A 23,840-nucleotide genomic window follows, 5' to 3' on the forward strand; every position below is an offset into this window, starting at 1 on the left:
CTGCATCTGCTGCGGCTGCATAGGTTGTAATCCCTGCAACTGATTTACGGTCTGAAAATTTGGGTTTGGACCTCTCATTTTCGGTCCCCTCATTGTCTGAAATGCATTGACATCATTGTTTTGCTGACCAACACCTGCACCTTCCTGCACCACAATCGGGCACTCGCGTTTCCAATGTCCGACAATTCCGCACACGTGACACGGCATCACCTTTTTCAATGCCTGCACACCATTCGGAGTCACAACAGTGTTCAAATCCGGACCATTATTCACAAAACCTCCTCTGCCTCTGCCTCTCGCCTGTGGCTGAAACGCCATATTTCCCTGCAACTGCGGCTGCGGTTGCGGTACCTGTTGTTGGAACCCTTGCAACCCTTGCAAACCTTGCAGACCTGTCTGAGCTGCTTTAAGCTGCATCATCATCACTTTCTCTTTCAACCTTTTCTGTTTCACTTCAATTTCGTCGCTACAGTATTTCGCATAATTCAACACCTCATCAATAGGTTTCGACTGCCAACAAATCAAATGCGACTTTATCATCTGACTTATCTCCGGTCTCAGTCCTTCCACAAATCTAAACACAAAATGAAGCATGTCCTTCGCCTCTATTGTTTCCGTGCCACTGTAGTTCTTGAACGCCTTCAACAACCTCTCATAGTAACTATGAATCGACTCTTTAGCCTCTTGGGCAGTTCGATCGATCTTCTGCCAATCCACATTTTTCGCGGCAACCTTCGTCTTCAAATGCTCAATCACCTTATAGTACAGGCTCATCACCATAGGTGATGGTGCACCCGTATCCCTGTCTCTCTCTGGTTCACTTGTCGGCCAACCTACAGCTCTTTTGCAATCCTCCCACAAATCTGCCAGAACCACAATCTCAAAGAGGGTGTTCAGATCTTCCCAAAGGCATTTCGCAAGCTTCACAAACCTATCAGTCTGTTGATACCATTCAATCGGTTTCTCTCTCAGTTTGGGAAAATCATCCGTAAAAGACTGAATGTCGCTTCTGTGCCATGGTACATGTATTAATTTTCCCCCTGCTGTCTCCCTCATTGGTAACATGGTTACTGCATCACTACTCTGTGGTCTTTTCTCGTTGAGCTCTGGGACACTGTCTTTCCTCTTTTCCTTTCTCTTTACCCATCTGCTTTCCCATTTGTCTAAGCACCTCCACACTTGTGCACTCTGCAACAATTCTCTAAGGTGTGCCTTCATGCCTGCTGACCTCATGTGTTCGAAATCTGTGGTCCCGAAATCCAACCTGTAGCTCCTGCTCAAGTGTTTCGTCTTGTCTATATCAACCCCGTTTTTGTCAGCTATTTCTTGCAAGCTTTTATGTACCTTGTTCACTTCTCTCGTAATCCTGGGACATAGATACCTCAGCTCTTCTTCCGAGTAGGACTCTAACCTATTCACACCCATAGTCCCTTCCACTAATTCTTGTGCTTCCATGTTCAACCTGACCCTATTCAGATAATCTTCTCCCTTCCCACTGGCTGAGCTTTGTGTGGAATTCAGACTGTTGAACCACTGTGTCAGCTGTTGCGCATTCAACCCCATCAGTGTAGCGTTCACATCGACTGCCATTGATGGTTGCGGCAACTTTTCAGTGTTCGATGTTAGAGGTATTATCAGTGGGGGGCTCGACCTCACCACTGTCGACTGAGCACATATGGGACTAAACTCCATCAAGGACCCAGATCCAGTTGGTTGAGCCGCTATCGGAGTTATCCCTGGAGTGTTTTCTATGCACCTCCTTTCTGTCCCACTCTGCAGCATTGATCCCTGACCGCTCATACCTAAGTTAGGCTGACTGTACAAAGGTACCGGTGGACCTACAGTAATGGGTAGTGATATCGCGTCTGGGTTCTGTCCATTTCCCATGTTCTGAGACATGTTCATTCCCACACTATGGGTCATCATTGTCGGCATGCCCATCTGACTCCCCGTCATCTGAGCATGTGCGTTTCCCCCCTGCATCTGCTTTTGAGGCATCAAAAACTGGGTTGATTCGGCTTGTGCCATTGTTGGGTTGTGACCATTCTGTACTCCCCTTACGGTTGGATCTAGAATCATTCCTGCACTGTTGTCACTGCTGTAGTACCCTGGGATCTGCGGCTGATAATTTTCTGCTGGTTTCAACATGGGCACATCTGGATATATTCTCCTAACCTGCGGTATCTGCGGGGTGAACAGTAAACTCGGGTCCTTAGACCCCGATGATGCTCCTGAACTCTGAGTTTCACTGTTTTGTACCGGTGCCGGAGGGGCAGAACTGGTACTTGGACCTTGTCCACTCTCTGCATAAGGTGGTGGACGGTCGTTCAGCAATTGCATGATTAACTCCTCATCCTCTAACTCCTCTTCTCTTCTCAACTTTTCCTCGTCCTCTCTATCTTTGGAACACCTCCTGTTTGTCTTACAGGTAGCTTTCTTACCTGTCTCCTCTTCTTCCTTAGTAATTGCGGGAAACAATTTTATCCCCTGCAATACATCTGACCTCCACACCTTCTGTGCATTATCCCACCTAGCGTCCGCTAGTGTCTTTTCTACCTTCCTTATCCTAGTCTCGAATTTATTTTGCTGTTGCTGTCTAGCCATCAGTTCCCAAATCGCTAGAGCCTCAAACTGTGCTGGCCTTGGAGGTACCTTCATGTCGTACATCGCAAATCTCAAATTCTCTAGGATCCTTATATTGAATGTCCCATGGATCGGGAATGTTACGCTCCCATTTTTCTCTGTCAGCTTGTGCCATTGCTTTAGCCAAAGGCACGGAGCTACCCCTTTTTCCTCCATTACAATGTAAGCTGGTGTACCTTCAGGCGGCGTCTCCTCTCCTACGCTCGCTTTAATGTAAGACTCCCCCTTCATTGCACTCTTTAATGCTTTAAAAAATTTCATTTTCTCGTCTTTTATTTCACAAAGTTTGTAATCAATAGGTGACTTTAATTCCCGGAATACTCTTCGCTTGCCTTTCCCCTTCCAATCGAGTCCCACGGACTGCGTCCAATCCGTGCACGACCCTTCTCTACAACCAACCTATCCCAGCGCGGCTCCTAGTGAAGTCACACTCACACACTGCGGCTGACAAAGCCTCGCGGCTAGTCCTCCTTCACTCAGCTCCTCTCGTAACAACTTCTTGCATGTATCGCAAGCTACCAAAAAAATAATAATAAAACAGATCTGTCGGTTTACTACAGGAAGGGTAACACAATCGCTTCAGGACCTTAGGGATTTTTCACTAGCCTCGGCAGTTATTCCATCTTTCTCGGTCCCCACGTTCGCAAGCAAATCTGACCCGCAGACCTACTCTCAACTTGTCAATGATCTATTCTAGTGCACTTAGAATTTTGTCAAAGCCCGAAGTCGAAGTTTTCTTTCACTCCCTTAACACACGTACCGACTCGCTGACCACGCCCGATCAACCTACTAAACCGCCCAGACCACAACATAAAACAACATACTCCGGAGTCTCTTGACCTCGCAGGGCCCGTCTCAACAACAACAACCACGTGGACCTTTTTGTGCACAAAGCGCCACACGCACATGAAGTTCGACGACTTCCCTACTCTCACACTCGGAGTCGCACCTCCGCTATTTCTATGAAGTTCGACGACTTCCCTACTTCTACACTCGGAGTCGCACCTCCGCTATTCTCTAAAATCCTCGCAACCTTTTCACACAATCTGCGGCAATAAGCTGTGCAAGCGCAAAACCCTAACTTCACTCATACCGTCACTAGTACCACCAACACCGACTCCACACCTCCATTCTCTTCATTCGCAAGCTCCGAGATCCCGGGAAAGTCGCGGTGGACTTAGCCCATCATCATTTTCTCAATCAGTTTTATCCAAGAAAAAATCTAATTCAACTTCTCGAGTGGGGTCTCAAAGGGCGTAACCGTTAATTCAACACCATGTATTTTAAGAGTGAGGGGTCCCAAAAGGCGAAACCGTCCTCTGCTACCATCTACTGATAGAGCGTTCCGTACAGATAATTTTACTCGTATCTTGGACGCTCTTTAGGCCGATTAATCTTTTGGCTAAGTGGGACTCTCTTCACCCGAGATCAGTCAATTTAATGTAATCAATAATCAATAACGAACATAAGCAATACCCTGATCAACATAACACTTAACAATTAATCCAGAATACATTTCGGCGAACCATGACCTTTCGGTCATGAATAACCACACCAGTTTATTCAAAGTTAATGAATTTATTTCCCCATATTAACAAAGCTAGCACAATATAGATGTGTCTCAACACCAAATGATAAACGTAAATGAACATTAATAGCTGTCCATAACGGCGAAACAGGTGCAATCTATGCAGCATTTGAATAACAAGGCATTCGATAATAGCAATGCAAATCACCAAAACTATAATCTGTAATGAGCTAATTGCATACATTTAGTCAGCATAACAAGGTCTCAAATTGCATCGTGCAACAAAAGGAATCCTCATCTAACCTCAAATTAGCATCGGCATGTGGGACTTCATGCAAAAACAATTTAGCAACATTAATTTAGAAAAACTCCTAACTAGGGATCTTGTCAAAATCAGCAGTTGGTTACCTAAAAGAAACACAATGCAATTGTACAATTTCCTTTCATATTTACCAATTACAATCAGCATTCAAGGAAGTCTTCGTCTCACAGGTACCGTTTCTCGATCAGCATGGGACGGGGCAAAGGGGCAGGGGTGGACGGGGCAGTTGCCTCACGGCGGCAAGATAAACTACTACTTCATGCAAAGGGACAAATCAAAGTTAAAGTCTCTAGGGTCAAAATCATTTAAAGTCTCTTTCTCTCGATTAGAGAAAGCATCAAAGTCTCTTTCAAAATGGCGTCGCAGCAAGGTGGGCCATATTAGCTGCAAAATGGCGCAATGGGTGCGATGTCGGGTAATGGCTACTTTCTTCTCGTGCACCTGGTTTAAATAGACAACAGTTCAAATCCAGTAGGGTCTTCCATTGGAGGGTTCATAGGTTAGCTTCAAATTGTCCAATCAAAAACAACAGTTCTCAAGCCTTTACTTAAGCATACATTATCCTTGGAGACGGGTACGCAAGTTGCAACATTTTATACCAATTAACTCACTTTCAGAGCTTCCATTGTCCGCACCTGCAGATTGACCTTGGAGCAAAGAGAAAAATGCCAAGCTGGCACAAAACCTTAAGATAAGCATGTGAACGATCTCAGTGGAAAAGTACAGCTTCAAGCAAAAATACACGTTTATTAGCACATTGGAAAAATACGAGCATCTAAATCGTGAGACCAGGCAACTAGGCCGAAGCCTCCACTAAAGTTATGCTAAGCTAAAACATTTCAAACAAGCAAATCGTGGTATACGTTTACGATTATGTCGGATTAGTGCACTTCTAATACATCACATTATATAAAGCACGCTTATAAATGTTGGCAAACTACTCTGAGGGCACATTTTGTCCCCGTACAATCTTTATTAGTTCGGTTAAAGTCACACATGATTATTTCACTCTACGTTTATGAGCTAATAAATGTAAAACCTTCATTTTCAGCTTCATCACCAGCATCCACTCAGTTTCAGAGGCGCAAGGAAAATTTTCTTAAAGTAAACTCATAGGAAAATGAGGTATCCGTTTTTTAGGATTCACTAGCACTAGAGACAAAAAATAGCTAACCTACATCAGGGCATATAGCAGGAGACGCTCCTCGGTCTTTGGGTAGACAGGTAGAAGCTCCATTAAAAAAGAACTTTGTACACCCCCAGTTCTTCATCAGTAACAGAGCCCCAGATATCTTCATATTTGTCATGTGTATTCATTAATCTATCATGTAATGTTTAACATTTTCATGTTCTTATAAATGTTTCATCTCAGTCACCAGTTCTTTGATTTTGGGCAAAAGGCTGTTTCCAATGTCCCAGAAAAATTTTAAGGTGCGTTTTTAATAAAATTGGGAAGTGAAATCACATTTTTTATTACATGTAATTGCATTTTTATCAGCCCGATTGTACACGTTCAGAGGTAACTCTAGTCTGTTTAAGATTTTGGTGCGAATAGAGTTAGTATGTGACAGTCAAATGGTTGCATTTGGTTTCCTAGATAGCCAGCATCTCTTGTCTTCGGAGCAGTGATCTATCTACAACTTCTAACCAGACTCCAGTACCCGGCACAGAAAAGATAGGAGAGGCAGAGGCATAGACCTCTGCATGTCAGTGTGTGAACAGCAGTTTGCAGTACTGATATACGTATCACAAAATGTGAATACCTCTAGAGCAGTGTTTTTCAAACTTGTTAATGCCGCGCCACCCCCAGTGGGAAAAAATAAATCATCCGGCCCCCCTTCTGAAGTTTTCATAACTACTCCATTAAGTTGGCAATGTTTAAATACCTCTGGACTTATTTAAACATTGCAGTTAGGTTCTCTTAACTTTTTAAGAATGCAATAAACAGTTTTCTGCTTAAAATAAAGCACTATTTTCTGCATAATCATTATTTTGGCCAGAGCCTGGATCCCCCCAACACCCCCTCCCCCCCCCCCCACATGTCCACCTCCCCCCGTCACTTGAGGCCCCCCAGATTGAAGACCCCTGCTCTAGAGGTTTGGCACAGGAAAAAAGAGATCCACTCTCTCGTGTACTAGCACTCCCTTAGGTGTGCGTGGCCTTTCTATACTGATCAATAGATGTATTTGTGCTTTGTTCCACAGGGACAACTTCGGGTGTTTGATGAGTAATTTAGAAAAATAAAACTTCTTATTTTGCAATTTGAATTTAAAATGCTTTAACTCTTGAAAATTCTTCTGTGCTGTGCTTCCTTTGATTTTACCCACAATGATTATTTGTGGGCACTTTTTGTATATACTGGTTTCGTGGTCCCGAATCCCGTTCAAAACTGAAAGTTTTTCTACTTCGAATTTCTTCTTTCACATTAATAACTGGTTTCGATTGGTGTCTAGATGCGTTAAAAGCCGGAAAAGATCATAAGTATACATAGATACTGCTGCAGGGCAATGACAGATAAATGCCTATTACTCACTGCTGACATTGTTTAATGTTTCACCCACCTCTTTTGTGTCTGCTCTCTCATTTTTTGCAGTTAGAGTTCTAAGCTCTGTCTTGATACTCATCCAAATGCGATTCATAAACAGCATTTAAAATGTGATTTTGATGGCTGACTAACATATCTTATAAGCGAGCCAACTAGGTACAAGGATCTTCGGGTCCTTTTTGAATGTATATTAAAGCCCCTGAGCTTGATCTGTGATATGCTTGATCCCTGTAAGCGATTTGATTTGATAATGCATTGTTTGAAAGAGGAGCATGGCAGTTGCTTCGATTGAGTCATGGGGCGCATGCTGTTTCAGAGTCATTTCCCTAATTAGTGGCTGTCTGAGGGCTCGTAAACGATCCTCTGACAAGAAGGAGGACACACGCCCATAAAACAGTCACAATCACGTTTCCATGATTTTCGTTGATCTGACGCTGATCGTGTGTCTCTTTCGTCTTTGGATTATGAATCCATGGGTGCAAGTGTTTTGGGAATCTCTAAATTGTTTCTAATTGTGAATCCAAGTCAGTCAAGACCTGAGTATGCAAAAACTCCTGGCTTGCGAGATGATATAGACTTTGATCCAGCGAAATTTTCTATAGCTGGAAGCTCTGGTGTAGTTGTGAAATAAGTAGTGCCACTGGTCATATGAAGCTTTGGTTATTTGCTGAAAGTCTATTGTGGGAACTAACATCAGCACAACAAATCAATTTATAGTGAAACCAATTTGGCGCCACAACAGTGACAGAGAGGAACATTTCCAAACCATGAAGGTTTATTAGCAAGTTAGTCGAAGTTACAGACTTTAAACATTCAACGAATCAATTTATCAGATGAGCAAAAACATGAAAACAGTTATTCAATCTGAGACTATACATTGAATAGATGGCAATGCAAATCATTACAAGATACAAAATGCAGAACAGAGGAAGTATTGGTTCCATAAAAGAATTTCGGTAAGCTAATTAAAGCATCAAAGAATGGCAAGGAAAAATCCCAGTAACAGGTGTCAGCCTCAATTCATTCAAATTAAGGTTTAGGGTGAGATAGGCATAGGCATTCAAGAGACAAGCTCAAGAACCAGGAATGGGGGTGTGTGGCCAACAAGTGGCCGCTCTCTGAAGCGGTTCCCGTCACCCACTGCACTAATCTTCTGCAATGCGACCGTATATCCGTCAGCCACAAATGAAGGACCTGCTATCTGTGTCCTGCTGACAGCGGAAAGACCTGCAGTTTGCTTGTAGCTGCCCTACAATGGTCCATTAAGGAGGGACACAAAGGAGTCTAGACGGCGAGACAACACAGCAGCCTAGGGTGAATCTGAGGCATGGTGTACTTGCACACCAGGGGTGATGGCCTGTGAGAGGGACCGAGTCACTCCTTGCAAGCAGACAGAATGAAACTAGCCAAGGTACTGAGACATGACCCCTGTGTGTTCACCTGTGGCGGCAAGGGAAGAATCAATGGCTTGGAAGGAGTGATGCACCCCTCTGGGACCGGCGGACCTGGGGTCTTCAGCCTGGGCCCAGCTGTGAGTTAATGGTCCATTTGCATTCCCCTGAAACAGAACTGACATTGCAGTGTTTTGGTCTCACCAAGATGTGGAATGAGTGCTGTTCCACTCGTCAGCTTGCTGTGACGTGCCGCACACCGGCTGAACTTCCATGCGGGAGGGCCCTGGTTGCTTCCCATCATTCAGCAGAGCTACTTTGTGGACTTTGACCCAGGGACTCTCTTGTGGGGCCAAACTTCAGTTGTCACATAGCTAAAAGACCCACAACGAAAGACGGAAAGAAAGCTGCTTTATGGTGGAGACGTCCTAAGTGCTGATAGGATAATGAGAGACTTCCTCTGAAGTGTAATTGCTTGCGGGTGGCTCTGGGAGTCACTAATAACTATATAGCTGCTTTGAACCCCAGGGGAGAACTAAGGGTGCTAGGTTAGCGTGGGTATTGAGACAGAGAGACCATAAAACAACAATACATTTGACATTTTGTTGCTTACTATCTACAATCCCTGATGTTCTGGGGACAGCCTGGGTAAGAAAGTCTTGTCCCAATACCTACCTGCTCCTCACCTCAACGTCCCTCGGCAGGCATGCTCCCCTGGGGCTATTTGCACTTTATTGATAGCGCCTGCTCAGAAGCACTCTTCCCAATGGGGAAGATTCCACTTACCACACTACTGGATCTGCTACCAAGGCAAGATTTGCTCAGAGGCAAAGGGATGGAGAAAGGAAAGCTGACAGGCCACACAGGGCTAATATGTTGCTCCCTGGCAGATGGCAGGAAGTAATGAGGTACCCCATACCCTCACATAGCCCTAAGGGTGCTGGTTAAAGAAACATAGAGGGAACCCTTTTAAGGAGGTTCAAGGCTGGTTAGATGGCTGGAGAGTGGTGGGGGGAGCTGGACCCTGTGCCTGGTCCATACGACGGCAAACTGATTCTATGACTCCAGACAAGACACAGGATCTGGAGAACTAGTGACAATTGACCTAAGTCTGATTCACCATGACGTCAGCAGGGTGACTTCTGTATGGTAGACTCTTTGACACCGAGCCAACTCGCCGACTCAATGTAATCCTTCTTTTTTGCTTCTTGAGCCATCCGAGGCAGACATTGTGACTGTTGGAGCCTTGCCCACTCAAGAATCTATACAGTGCCTGCCAGGACATAGGACTAGAATATCCCAAATGTAGGCAATGTTTGTGGTAACATTTCGTCTTGTTATATGTGAGGGGTGATTGGGAGGCTTATTGGTGGGGACCACAGTCTCCTTAAGTTGGTAACATGCTTTGGAGTGATAGAAGCTCTGCACAGTTCGGGTAGCAGAAAGTTTCAAGTCTGCTATGCAGGGAGGCAGGTAGGGGGTGTTGTACAGGGGTTTCAGTTGGTTTTTTGCTTGTTTTGTGTTACATACTGTGGTGGCAAACATTTAGAGGCACAGCAGCAGTCCAGGCTCAACACTCCTCAATTCCATCCTCCAATCACCCTAAGTGCACAATGGGGTTTCACTCCCCCCTAAGCATGCTGTTGCCAATGGAATACAGGTTAGCCCCGCTAATTCCCCTGCCACTTACCACACAGCCCATAACATTGGAGGAGATGCCTACCAATGGCCATCACAGCCCTCTCCAACCACTCGCTCCCCATGACTTTTAATACCTAGATCCTCTCCTGGAACATAAATGGGCTGGGAGATAAAATCGAAAGTGGAGTGATACTACAATACCTCAAGAGACACTCACACGTTGTTCTCCTTCAGAAAACACACCTCCAAGGGAACACCTACCATGCTCTAGATAGAAGGGGTTGTAAAATGGTCGCTCATGCTGGATACATAACAGGCACCAGGGAGATGGGCATCCTCACCCGGAAGTCATTTCCGATTACCTTTCAGGAAATTTGGCCTGACTCACACGGGAGATGTGTTGCACTCAAAGGAAAATGGGAAGGCAATACACTTAACATTGTGTCACTCTATACCCTAAACTTCACCATCCAATCTTTTCTGACCTCGGTATACTTTCCTATGACTACCTAAGAGTGGATTGTTACTAGGTGGAGACTTTAATGTTGCTCATAGTGAGGCTAATGATCAGCATTTGTCCTTATCAACACTTTTAATCCCACATCACATCAATACACATTTCAACCAGAAGACCCTGGGAGTCTCTCATGCATTGACTATATGCTTACCCTGGCTCACTAACTTCCCTATTTTAGTGAGGTCTATCACCTCACCAGAGGTATCTCTTATCACTCTCCAATGTTGGCAACTTACGGATTGGCAGAACACCGAAATAGCTGCTGATTGGTATTTAACCCTTGCTATTTCAAGATACCTCAGATCTGCAGGGGCCTTCAAGAGACCACAGAGCAATATTTTGATGAAAACGAAGGTTCCGGAACCTCTGCACAAACGCTGTGGAAGCATATAAAACTGTCATAAGGGGTCAGGACATGGCCTTGATTGCAGACCATAAAAGAGAATAGAGAGCACGGTCAGAAAAGCTACAAAGGGAAATTTGTGTGTTCGAATCCCAATTGAATACCGATGATCAGGGAGCCTTTCAACATAACCTAACTTTAAAGCAAAAGGAATATCGAGATGTCGTGATGAAACCAGCGAAAACTAGTCATGGCGCAATTAGTCACCGCCTCTACAAGATGAGTGGCAGGGCTGGTAGACTTCTGTCCTGGTTGGAAAGAAGGGAGAGGGCGTCTCTGTGGGTTGTCGAGATATTGAATGAGAACGGTGAAGATATTAAAGACAGGCAGGGTGTGGCAGAAGACTTTGAGGCCTACTACACTCACCTGTATTTCCTGGTACTCATGGCTACGATTAGGGAGTTTCATGAACTACAAGCCGATATCCAGATGCCTAGTCTCACACAAATGAAAAAAGAACTTATAAAACAGGAGGTAACAGAAAGCAAAGTCATACAGGCCATCCAGGACTTAAATTCAGATAATGCCATGGGCCCTAATGGTCCACCTAGAGAGCTCTACAAACTCACTGCACCTAAAATAGCCCCTTATCTTTTGTGTATGTTCCTAGAGTGCTGAGATGCTGGTACACTTCCCAACATAGTCGTGATTCATAAGGAAGTCAAACAGCCGGAAGACTGTGCCTCTTATAGGCCTATATCATTGTATATGCGGAGGTGAAAATATTGGCAAAACTATTGGCTAAACATCTGGTTCAGGTAATTCGATTATTAATTCACCTGGATCAATATGACTTTATGCCGGGGAGGAACACTACACTACGTTTGTGACAGCTGCATGGAGTCTTGAGTCATGCGGCGGAGCTCCGGGAAGATGCCCTAGTGATATCCCTTGACATGCAGATGGTCTACGACACTTGTGGAATGGCTCTTTATGTATGCATTGCAGGAGAGCATGGGGTTTGGCCCCCACTTGACTTCCTGGCTAAAGCTCTTATTCATGATTCCCTTTTTCAAGTAACGGTAAATGGAGGCACCTATACTCTGTTTCAGCTCCGATGGGACACTAGGCAGGGCTGCCCGCTCTCCCACTTGAGCTTTGCTCTTGTCTTGGAGGCAGCTGCAGCTTGGATTAGAAGCACCCCTCTAATCAAAGGGTTGAGATGGCTGCAGACTGGGAGGAAAAAATCTCCCTTTATGCAAATGACATTTCCTTTATGTTGCTGATCCAACGTTCACTCTTGACAGAATTATGCATATACTTACAATGTTTCGTAACTATTCTAGTTATACCATTCACTGGAATAAATCTCTGATTTATATCCTTCATGTAAATGTGCTGCCCTGCCTAGCAAGTGTGCAGCTAGAGTGGTCACAGAGGGTTTTTACGACATGGGAATCTTCATCACCCAAGAGCCACACAACTTCTTCATGTAAAATCTTGCACCACCGCTTACAAGATTGCGGGCAGATGTCCAGCACTGGAGAGCCTTGCCTCTGTGCCTCCTAAGAAAGGCTGCCTTATTTAAACTTATGGCCCGGCCTCGTTTCTTATGTGCACTTCAGAACACACCCTATCCCTATTTTCAAGCAGCAGAGGGTGCAACTCGTACAATCCTATGGGGTGGAGGCCACCCTCAAATAGACCTTAAGAAACTTACACAGGGCTGGTATGATGGAGGAATTGCACTCCCTGATATAAAAAAATATTACTGGGTGGGACAACTTATCATCATGTCCACCTCCTGGTGGATGAACCTGTATATAGGATGGACTGGAGAAATGTGCAACCTGGGGACTACCTTAAAGCCATCTATGGGGGAGCACAAACCACACCCTTCCCAAGCCCTACCACAATCACACTTTCTGTTTGGCGCACTGCACTAAGAACACTGGGTTTGAAGAGACAGAATTATACAGGCCACTCCCCTGAGGGATTCCGCAAATTTGGGCACTCTCACTATGCAAAGGGGTTTTTATAAATTGGATTTAAGAGGCCTGTCTGAAGTGAGTGATCTTTGGAAAAAGGGTGAAATACTTTTATTCATAGAACTACAGAGAGAATACCAATTGGCACCCACTGAAACCTCTTGAAATGCACAAGTCCACCACGCTCTACAAAAGGTAGTATCAAAAAATGAAGACCTCCCTGAATCCTCCCCACTTGAAGATAGAGTGCTAGATGATTACATGCCTAGACAGTTTATTTCACTCACCTAATCCAAACTGCTACACAATTCTCCTGAAACCTTAACCCGTTTGAGAGAGAGTTGGGAGTGGGATCTTGAGGGCCTGGAGGATGATGAATGGTCCGCAGCTTTGGCGTCCCCTAGGGAGGTGGCCATATACTCAAGATTTCTCCTAGTGTAACTAAAAATCCTCCATCAATATTATTATTCATGTACAACATTGGTTTATACTGGCAAAGCGGAAACCACATTGCGCCAGAGGGAGTGTGGTTGTGAAGGAACATTCTTTCATATGCTGAGGGGGTGCTCAGTACTCCAGCGCTATTGTGAGGCTTCCACTATTTGCCTCAACAGTGTTTGTGGGAGCAACTTGGGAATATCAAAAAAATGGGGCCTCCTTAACGTTTGGGCTGAAAATGACCTCACTCGTATGGACCACCTTGGGTTTGACGGTGGGGATGATGGTGGCGAAATGGAATATAGCTTGTACGTGGAGGGCCGAATCAACATTACATCTGAACAAATGGAAAAGAGACATGCATGCTAAAAGGGTGGTATATTAAATTAGGGGTTGTCCGAACAAATGGACTGAAGTCCGGGGTATTTGGAACTCATATTGGGGGGAACTGTGTACTTCTTTTGTGACCATTGCTTGAGATGTCCTGTAACAACAAACACCAGGATTTTGTCACTGCTTCTTAAATACGCTGAATGGGCACTTGGAGGTTGACGTATTCCTCAATACAGCTGAGAATTTGTTGCTGTATGCCAGTGTCTTAACATTACAGTATATACTGTCTATTGTCACTGCAGCTTTGTTTGTTTTGTAAAAAATAAAAAGATCTTTAAAAAAAAGAGCCTAGAATAGGGGAAGCCAGCAGAGTTAGGGAAAGGTCTTTCCTCAGAAATGTCAGATGAGAATTTCCTTAACTGTTCAAAGACACACTGGCACATAGTTTAAATTCTTTGAATTGTTTCAGAACTTCTTCCCACCAACTTCTCACAGATAGGGCCAATCAGGTTGCGCCACCTTCTGGGAACAAGTAATCTCCCCTTGTTCCCATCACTGAACAAAGGCGCACACATCTGCACGGCCTTGAGAATATCAACAGTCCAGTCTGCTTGGTACAGGAGGATCTTTCTCATCCCCGTAAATGGTGTAAATCACAACAAATTCGCAATGATTGTTATCTATGTGAATGTAGTAAATTGTGTTATTGGTTAAGGTGGGTAAAACCCTATTCAAGCAACAACCACAACAACCAGTGTACTAAAGATTTGGGCCTGAAGCTCCTGTATTTATACCTGTTGCCATCTTTGAAGTAGGAGATGGTACTGAAGGTTTCTACCCAAAGTGGTGCTTGGAATTTCCTACCTCCCTGCCCTGGCCCAAGCTTGTCTGGGGTCACAAAAGACTGGTGTCCAACCCTTTGTCAGTGTCTTCGGGTATAGGCTTTGTGATTTGCAAGTGTTATAGATGACAGCTCCTCCCCCCATCTAGTCAGAGATGGCCCATCCTACCATACCAATTCCCCCTTTATCTCACTGTCTTGGAGCAACACACAAAGACTACCTGCCAGCTACGCCTAGTTGTGTCACCCAGGATACAGGCACCACATGTAAAAGACAAGAAAATGCCAGCTTTCTAAAAGGGGTATGTTCACAATTGAGACTTAAAATCAATTTTTACAAATAAAGAGGGCCTAACATTACAATTCTTTAGACACAAAACTCAACATTCATACCTGCTACCAATTGAAAATTAGCACTTATTAAATGTAATAAGGTAACCCAATGTTATCCAATGGGAGAGGTAGGCCTTGCAGAAGTGAAAAACACATTTAAGAGTTTTTTACTCTGAGGACATGTGAAAAACACTGCACCCTGCTCTACACACTGTTTAGGGCCTAACCTAGGGGTAACTTACGTGGATGAAAAAGGAAGTTGTAGGGCTGGCAAAATATGTATTTTGCATGGTTGAAATGCCAGTTTTAACTACACACAAGCTGCAATGGCAGTTCTGAGTTAGATTTAAAAGGGCTACTTAAATGAGTTGCACAGTCATTGCTGCAAGTCCACTAGTGGCATTTAATTTAATAGGTCCTCAGCACATGTAGAACCTCTTTATTAGGGGCGTACAAGTAAATTAAATTGCCTAATTTGGTGTAAGCCAATCTCACCAAGTAGAATAAACAAGAATATTGAGGACATAATATTGAGGGACACAATATCAAAAGGTAAATGCAAAGAGGGAAGTATAAATGTATCATTCCTAACTCCACATCTACATACCTCCAAGATACACGTTTGTGGTTAGGTAAATCTAATCTTACTTGCCTGTCAATATTTTATTTTCAATATTTTGTCTCTGATATTGTGACCCAGAGATATTCTGGTGTCAATATTCAGGGGGCACACTCCTGCCCCAGTGACATAAACCCTGGGTGGTTCAGTGAAACCCCTTTCTCTTTTCTCACACTGTGGTCTCGATAGTTATTTACAGTGGCCAAAGGACCAATGGAAATCTACTAAGGGGCCTAATGTCCTTTGACTTACATCCTATTTCTTGCTTGTTGATAGGATAGCACTTCTAGATCAGAGTCATGTTTGTCATTGTTTGCATATTTTCTCTGCACAGACAGGTTCTCCAGTTTCAATTGGATTGCCCTGTGCAGAGGTTCATTTCTCTACCCTTCTCAGGTTCTTTTCTGCTTCTTTGTGGCTCCTACAGAAGCTTAAAGAAGTAGCAAACATCATGAGCGCAGGAAGATATACATCATATGTATTTGGCTATATTCTTCATGGCACTGTGTGCAGACCTTGTATCATATTACCATTGAGGATTTTTCATCAACTGAGCAAACACACTTTGCTTCTTCACAGAAGATAAAATTATTATGGTGTCTGGTAGAGTCTCTACAGTGTAGTCTTGAACTTCTCCCCCAGAATCTTAGAGGTATTAGAAAGAGTTGAGGTCAGTTCTGCTTTCTTGTGTTATTAACCTTCAATAGTCGATCACTATTGTGAGCCGTTTGTCCTCAGGCAGTCAACTTCTTTATGGAGACATGGGCTCTAGAAATAATATACAATTACCTGATCTGTCAGGTCTAGCTCATGTTTGGCTCAGAGTTTTCCCCAAGTTCTGCACCCCTAGGGAGCTTTTGATCTTTTTCCCCTTGCTTTTGGGATGGAGGGTCACGTCACTGAGCATGCAATAAAGAGGGATTTTGGCAGACCACATTCATGTGCAAGTGATGTCCATAAATAAATACTTTCATGGTATGATGTCATGAAAAGAATTTGCTTTCGCCATCTAACTGTATCCAGGTATTGTGTTCTCTGGGATGTTAATTTGATTCTTATGTTTTACTTTTTGAGTGAGCCTCAACAAAGGTGACTGTTTACTCAGCTCTACATATTGGTTTTTTTTGTGCCTGTCATATTTTAGAACCCTTGGTTTGTCTTTTCAGAGCTTATTAAGCGAGGGCCATTTCTTTTTGGCGCAAGAAGTGCTTTCTGAAGTGGCAGATTAAATAGCTGTTACTCAGTAACCAAAGGTATGAGTAGTGTGGTGCTTAAGGGGGGGATATAAAACTTGGATGAGAGGGATACAATTTTTCTCTGCAGTTCTTTGTTTCTTTTTGGAAGCCATTTAAGCCACTACTGCCTCTTATGGTAGCCAGATCGAATGGTTTTGATGTTTGCTTGTTTCCCATAAATTCTGCAAGTGTGGCTTGGTCCCTAATTTACTCTGGTGAAGACTCTGTTTAATGATATGCTAGGTGACAGCAGTAAATGTGCATAAATTGATGCTCTTCTCTCCCAAACTCACATTTCTCTTCGTTCCACATTTAGAGTAGGGGTGTGCGAAATTCAAGTAAATGGCGAAACTACAAAGAAATTCTGGAAATTAACTCAAAAGACGCATTATTAAGCAAGATTAAAATTCATAATTTTGTGCAATATTTTAACAAACAAGGTGTCCTTGCATCTGTTTTTTGCACAGGGATGCATTTAAACAAAAGCACTGTGATCAACAGCGTCATGACAATTTTACCATGAATGGTACAAAATTAGGCAAAGTGGAGTACTTCATAATTTCATAAATTTTGCAAAACAAGCACAATGTGAAATCCTTGAAATTACATAAATTACAACAGAGTAATTTAAATTTCGTTCAAGCCTAATTCAGAGGTAGCAGAATCGCAGGGCTGCACCAGCAGACACCCTTACCATAGCAACTTGTTGGTGCTTGACTGTGAGGTCATATTGGCAGGCAAACCTTCTCCCCACACCCTACCTCCAATTAAGGCCTGTGGGACCATCACTGGGTTTCCCTGTCAAGGACCTGGCAACTGAGTTTCATTTTCACACAAAAAGCACACTTTTCTGAAAAAGCACACATGCTGAATGATAGCCCACTCACCATTAACAGTGACAAGAGTGATAGAGACCCTGCCAGACAAGCAATGAGCCTGTAGCCCCCTTCCAAGGCCCAAATGAGGCTCTACCCTATGTACACGTAAAAAATTTATTTGTCAACATCCACAATCAGGAAAGGGTCCCTTGTAGACTCCTTCACTTTTGTGAATGGATTACCACTACATTTGTGCAGTCAATAGAATACATATGTTTTGGTACTGGATTTCAGTTGCAAAACATTAATACATCCCACTCCAAATCAGTATTTGGAAGAGACACCCTAAACAGCCTTCATATATATACAGATATGGTCGTCTTGTGATTCGGTAACGTTACTGAATCACATTTTGGACTGTATACATACCAAAATGCCTTCTTGCTGTCGCAAGCAGCCCAATTCAGTGAATCGCATATTTTGCAAATGCAAAAAAAATCATACATCCGACCCTAAGAGGGATAGAGTACAAAGCAGATTGTGGACTGGCATTGGTTGGTGCTATATGCTCCCCCGTGTGGTATGGCAGGGCCAGACGCCGGAGCCAGATTGTTCTTGCAGCCCAACTGGTCGGAATTTCTGGCTAATAAAATTGGACCCAGCATTTTGCACTCGGCAAATCCAGGTGCAGGAACTCCTTGTCAAATGACTGACAGTATGATTGATTGTTTAACTCATGGTTTTAGAGGTTTCTTTCTTTGGCTATCGGCAACAATTAGCACAGTGCTGTCTTTCTATCCGAATGTCCTGAGTTTTTGCGTTGCATCAATGAAGCAGAAAGGATGCAACTGTCACTGGCTGCAGGGTATGTTTTTGTTTCTTGATGATACTGACTATAAAAAGACCATGTACAGCTAGAGATGTTGGGGGAAAAAGTATTTTTGACAGTAAACTAGACAATACCTCACCTTTGCCGGTCAGGAATTAAACAAAAAAGTTTTCCTGCAGGCATAAACAATTTACTACAAAATTTTACCTCTGCCACGGGTGTGACGAACTCTGTTGTAGTACATCTCATGCAAATGGTGATAGTGGGTGTTACAAGGCATGGTTAGCATTGTGAGTTTGTGAACGTCCACAAATGCATACGTTTATTGGCCATCACAAACTGAGATCCAACACATTTCTAACCTGTTACTAGAAACGAGAAACTCTCCTTTGAGGACGGCATGGGGAATGGACCAGATCCATATTTGGTTGGGGTCCCAGGGGAAAGGCTGCTCTCTTGAGGAAAATGTTTTCCGTGCAGTGAAAAAGGAAAAAGATGTGCATTTGCACAGCGTGCTCCATTCCCCCTGCTTAAATCGACGCCATGTAGATTTTAGCACAGGGGTAATGTGAACGCATTAGTTGTCACATGACATTTCCATTAGCACACTTCGAAACCAAGCATGAAACGTAGGCCCATATTTATACTTTTTTAGCGCCGCATTTGTCATTTTTTGACGCCAAAGTGGCGCAAGCTTACAAACTATAATTGTATTTTGTAAGTTTGCGCAGCTTTTGAATAAAAAAAAATTATGCAAATGCGGTGCTAAAAAAGTATAGATATGGGCCTTAGAATGTTAAAAAAAAACATAAACGAAGAGAAATGTCCACTACGACCTGTTTCCTTGAAATTTTTCCAGGATGGATGCATTGTCCAATTCTTCCTGGTAAATGCTCTTCATATTGAAACATTCCTTCAGTACTTTTTGTTTAGAAATCATAAAAATCATTTCTTTGCTTTTTACCAGGGAATACATTACAAGCACCTTTTTGCTATCCTCTCAATATTTTGCTAGTTGGTGGGAAAACCCACAAACCTCCCATTTTGTAAACTCTCTTTGGGCATCAAACCACGCCCATGTCATGTCAGTCACCTACATTGGTTTGTGGGCTTGCCTTTTAAAATCTGCTTGTTTTCATTTGTGAAAGGCATGCATAGGTCATGCCTTTTCCGGTGTTAAGCCCACCTACACAGCACAGGTAAACTACTAAAAACATATGAGGCTCATGTTTTCAGCATGGTGTCCGGACTACGTTATCTGTTTATTTTCCACGCAGTGCGGTGGCGCTGCATTTTACATAGTGCGATTGCACTGCGTTTTTTTTTCTTTACAACGCTAATGGCTCTTACTCGAGCAAATGAGACCCAGTGTTTTTAATGATGGTTTGCTAATGAAACTCAGTGGTCACGCCAGTGGCGATGCATATATTTATTTCATCCAAAATACAGAGCAGATTGCTGCTCCTTCTTGGGGCCCATCAAAAGAAGATATTTTGGCAATATTATACTCTTCTTTTTCTCGTTTTTTTAATAGTTTAGTTGGCCATATACAGTATGCGCCACAACACGGCATCTTTAATGCTCTGTAACGGAAACGTATCCGAATATGTTAATGGAGACCTGGGTGTATCTCAGGTCTTTCGGCATCAAGGCTGAGCTATTATGAGCCGTGTCTTTGTTTATCAGGTGATTTTACTCGCTTGCTGGTAATGGGGGCGCACTTAACGTTCTTACAGAATGTGCTGCACACGCAAAATCTTTTTCTTACCTTGAGGGATGAGCGACGTAATGTAGCAAGTCTAATGCTGGAAATAAGTTTTAGGAGACGGTGTGTGCACTGATGTTATCGTAATGTTTAGCATTGAAATTAATGAATTCCCTTTGCTGCCAGCCCCTGTTGATAGAGCGTTCCGTACTAATAATTTACCTGTATCTTGGACGCTCTTTAGGCCGATGAATCTTTTGGCTAAGTGGGACTCTCTTCACCCGAGATCAGTCAATTTAATGTAATCAATAATCAATAACGAACATAAGCAATACCCTGATCAACATAACACTTAACAATTAATCCAGAATACATTTTGGCGAACCCTGACCTTTCAGTCAGGAATAACCATACCAGTTTATTCAAAGTTAGTGAATTTGTTTCCCTATATTAACAAAGCTAGCACAATATAGATGTGTCTCAACACCAAATGATAAACATAAATGAACATTAATAGCTGTCCATAACGGCGGAAAAGATGCAATCTATGCAGCATTTGAATAACAAGGCATTCGATAATAGCAATGCAAATTACTAAAACTATAATCTGTAATGAGCTAATTGCATACATTGGTCAGCATAGCAAGGTCTCAAATTGCATCGTGCAACAAAAGGAATCCTCATCTAACCTCAAATTAGCATCGGCATGTGGGACTTCATGCAAAAACAATTTAGCAACATTAATTTGGAAAACTCCTAACTAGGGATTTTATCAAAAATCAGCAGTTGGTTACCTAAAAGAGACACAATGCAATTGTACAATTTCCTTTCATATTTACCAATTACAATCAGCATTCAAGGAAGTCTTCGTCCAACAGGTACCGTTTCTCGATCAGCATTGGACGGGGCAAAGGGGCAGGGGTGGACGGGGCAGTTGCCTCACGGCGGCAAGATAAACTACTACTTCATGCAAAGGGACAAATCAAAGTTAAAGTCTCTAGGGTAAGAATCATTTAAAGTCTCTTTCTCTCAATTAGAGAAAGCATCAAAGTCTCTTTCAAAATGGCGTCACAGCAAGGTGGGCCATATTAGCTGCAATGTCCTGCAAAATGGCGGGTATCGGGCTGGTAATGGCTGCAGTGGCTGGAAAAAGCTGTAATGGCTGTAATGGCCCCCTTCTTCTCATGCACCTGGTTTAAATAGACAACAGTTCAAATCCAGTAGGGTCTTCCATTGGAGGGTTCATAGGTTGGCTTCAAATTGTCCAATCAAAAACAACAGTTCTCAAGCTCTTACTTAAGCATACATTATCCTTGGAGACGGGTACGCAAGTTGCAACATTTTATACCAATTAACTCATTTTCAGAGCTTCCATTGTCCGCACCTGCAGATTGACCTTGGAGCAAAGAGAAAAATGCCAGGCTGGCACGAAACCTTAAGATAAGCATGTGAACGATCTCAGTGGAAAAGTACAGCTTCAAGCAGAAATACACGTTTATTAGCACATTGGAAAAATACGAGCATCTAAACCGTGAGACCAGGCAACTAGGCCGAAGCCTCCATTAAAGTTAGGCTAAGCTAAAGCATTTCAAACAAGCAAATCATAGCACACGTTTATGATTATGTCGGATTAGTGCAATCCTAATACATCACGTTATATAAAGCACGCTTATAAATGTTGGCAACTACTCTGAGGGCACATTTTGTCCCCGTACAATCTTTATTAGTTCGGTTAAAGTCACACTCGATTATTGCAGCACTACATTTAAGCGTCAATAAATGTAAAACCTTTATTTCTGCGTCATCAATCCCTCCTCTGATGACTACTTGTCATCACACAAAACTATTCCCACAAATTTTATTCCATTAAAATTCTGTTAGTTCTCTTTTCCTTTTAGTTCCCCTAGTTTTCGTTTTGTATTTTTCTGCCATTCTTTTCATCATTTTCTCTTCCTTCCTTCTCTTAATTCTTTCCATAATCATTATTATTCCCCTTTTTATTCCCCAAATTCCAAATATACAAATCAGTACTATTAATATTCCCTGTATTATTTTTAGTAATATTCCATTCCAAATTCCACCAATCCAATTTCCCACTGAAGCAAGTCCTTTTCCAACCTTCTCCCACACTCCTGGTTCTTTCAATTCCTTCAAATCTGCACTCTCTTTTGTTAGATTAGCAAGCATAGTTTTAATTTTCACACTGTTGTCTGGAATATACGTGCAACAGTGGCGCGCACCAAGCATTTTGCAAACGCCGCCATCCTTTGCTAAAAGAATGTCTAAGGCAAGCCTGTTTTGAAGAGTCATAGCTCTTTCCGCTGCAAGTTCAGCATCTATCAGGATTATAGCACCTGAAAACTTTGTCAACATGTTATCCACTATAGTAGACAACTTTCTTATTTTGATGGAATTCAACACAACTCCCAATGAAGGAATCATGGCTCCAAATATATCTCCTACCACAGCAGCTGCGGTCTCTCTTTTCTGGATACGATGGGATCCAGATGTCTTTGGAATCATCGATAGGTCATCCAGTTGATAAACCTTTGGGAACACTATACCCAAATAACATCTTCCCCACCATCCCTTCGGAAGACGATAATAGGCATTATACCCACAAATGTAATATACACCTGGTATGACAGGGTCAAGTCCGTTCATCATGAATGTCCATTTGGCCTTAAAGATAAACGTATGTTTACACTCACTCGCTCCTACGAAAATGTTATCATAATAGGATTCACCTCGATATATACAAAATTTCCCTACATGCCAAGCATCTAAAGCTATTCTCCCTTGTGTCTTTATTGCGGCAAAATCATAATGATCTACTGAAGTTCTCTTACTTAGTTCTGTTTCTAATTTCGCATTCATTTGTGCCCTTCTATCATCTGTGCGATCTAAAAAGCTTATTTCTACTGCAGAGAGCGAGCAGGTAAGGTTTTCCCTATGAGCGTGAGCCGTTTCAAAAGGTTGCATTGGCTCGAAAAATTCCCTCATTATTTTAGCATCCCAATCTTTAGCAATCTGGCTTAGCTGCGCTATTATAGGAACATATGCAAAGGTAACATCATAATTCGAGTAAAAATACTGTATGTTAGTTTGACCATAAAATCTAGACATTACTATACTACATGTAATCCCGTATGTAAGAGGCATGTGGTGATAAGTCACCCCTTCCTTTACTGATGTCGGTATCTGTGTACACACATAACAATCTTTCGCATCCATAGTCTCAACATATTCTGTTAGCAAGCGATAGAAAACATTATACGAAAGTTCTTTCTTATCATGCAAGTGTCTCTCATCTAATTCTAGTCTTTTCAATGCGGTTAGTTCAGTGACAGTAACAGGAGCAAAAGTAGAAGCATCAATTTTCTCATTCTCACCCTTACCATGCATTCCAAGCACGATTGCCATTATTATTAGTACACATGCAATTATCAAGCCTATACACGCATATTTACAATATTTCTTTCTACTGTTTTGTGTAGCCATGATCTGTATAGAATCAGAGAGCTAGAAGCACCTATAAAGAAACTATTAAGCAATTCAGTTACAAAGCTGAACGAGCGCAATGTTCACACAGTTTTCTTCAAGAGGCCAGTCATTTATCGGTTAGCAGCATTTGTCTCTATTCGGCAATAACTCAGTCTTTTATCAGTTCAGCAAGTGTCTTATCCGGTTTAGCAATGTCTCAGCTGGTTGTATCACGTTAGATTGTAGCAAACAATGTCATTTATCACCCTTTCAATCAACAGTGTCCAT

The sequence above is a fragment of the Pleurodeles waltl genome, chromosome 10 (assembly GCF_031143425.1).
Source record: "Pleurodeles waltl isolate 20211129_DDA chromosome 10, aPleWal1.hap1.20221129, whole genome shotgun sequence".
NCBI classification, from domain to species: Eukaryota; Metazoa; Chordata; class Amphibia; order Caudata; family Salamandridae; genus Pleurodeles; species Pleurodeles waltl.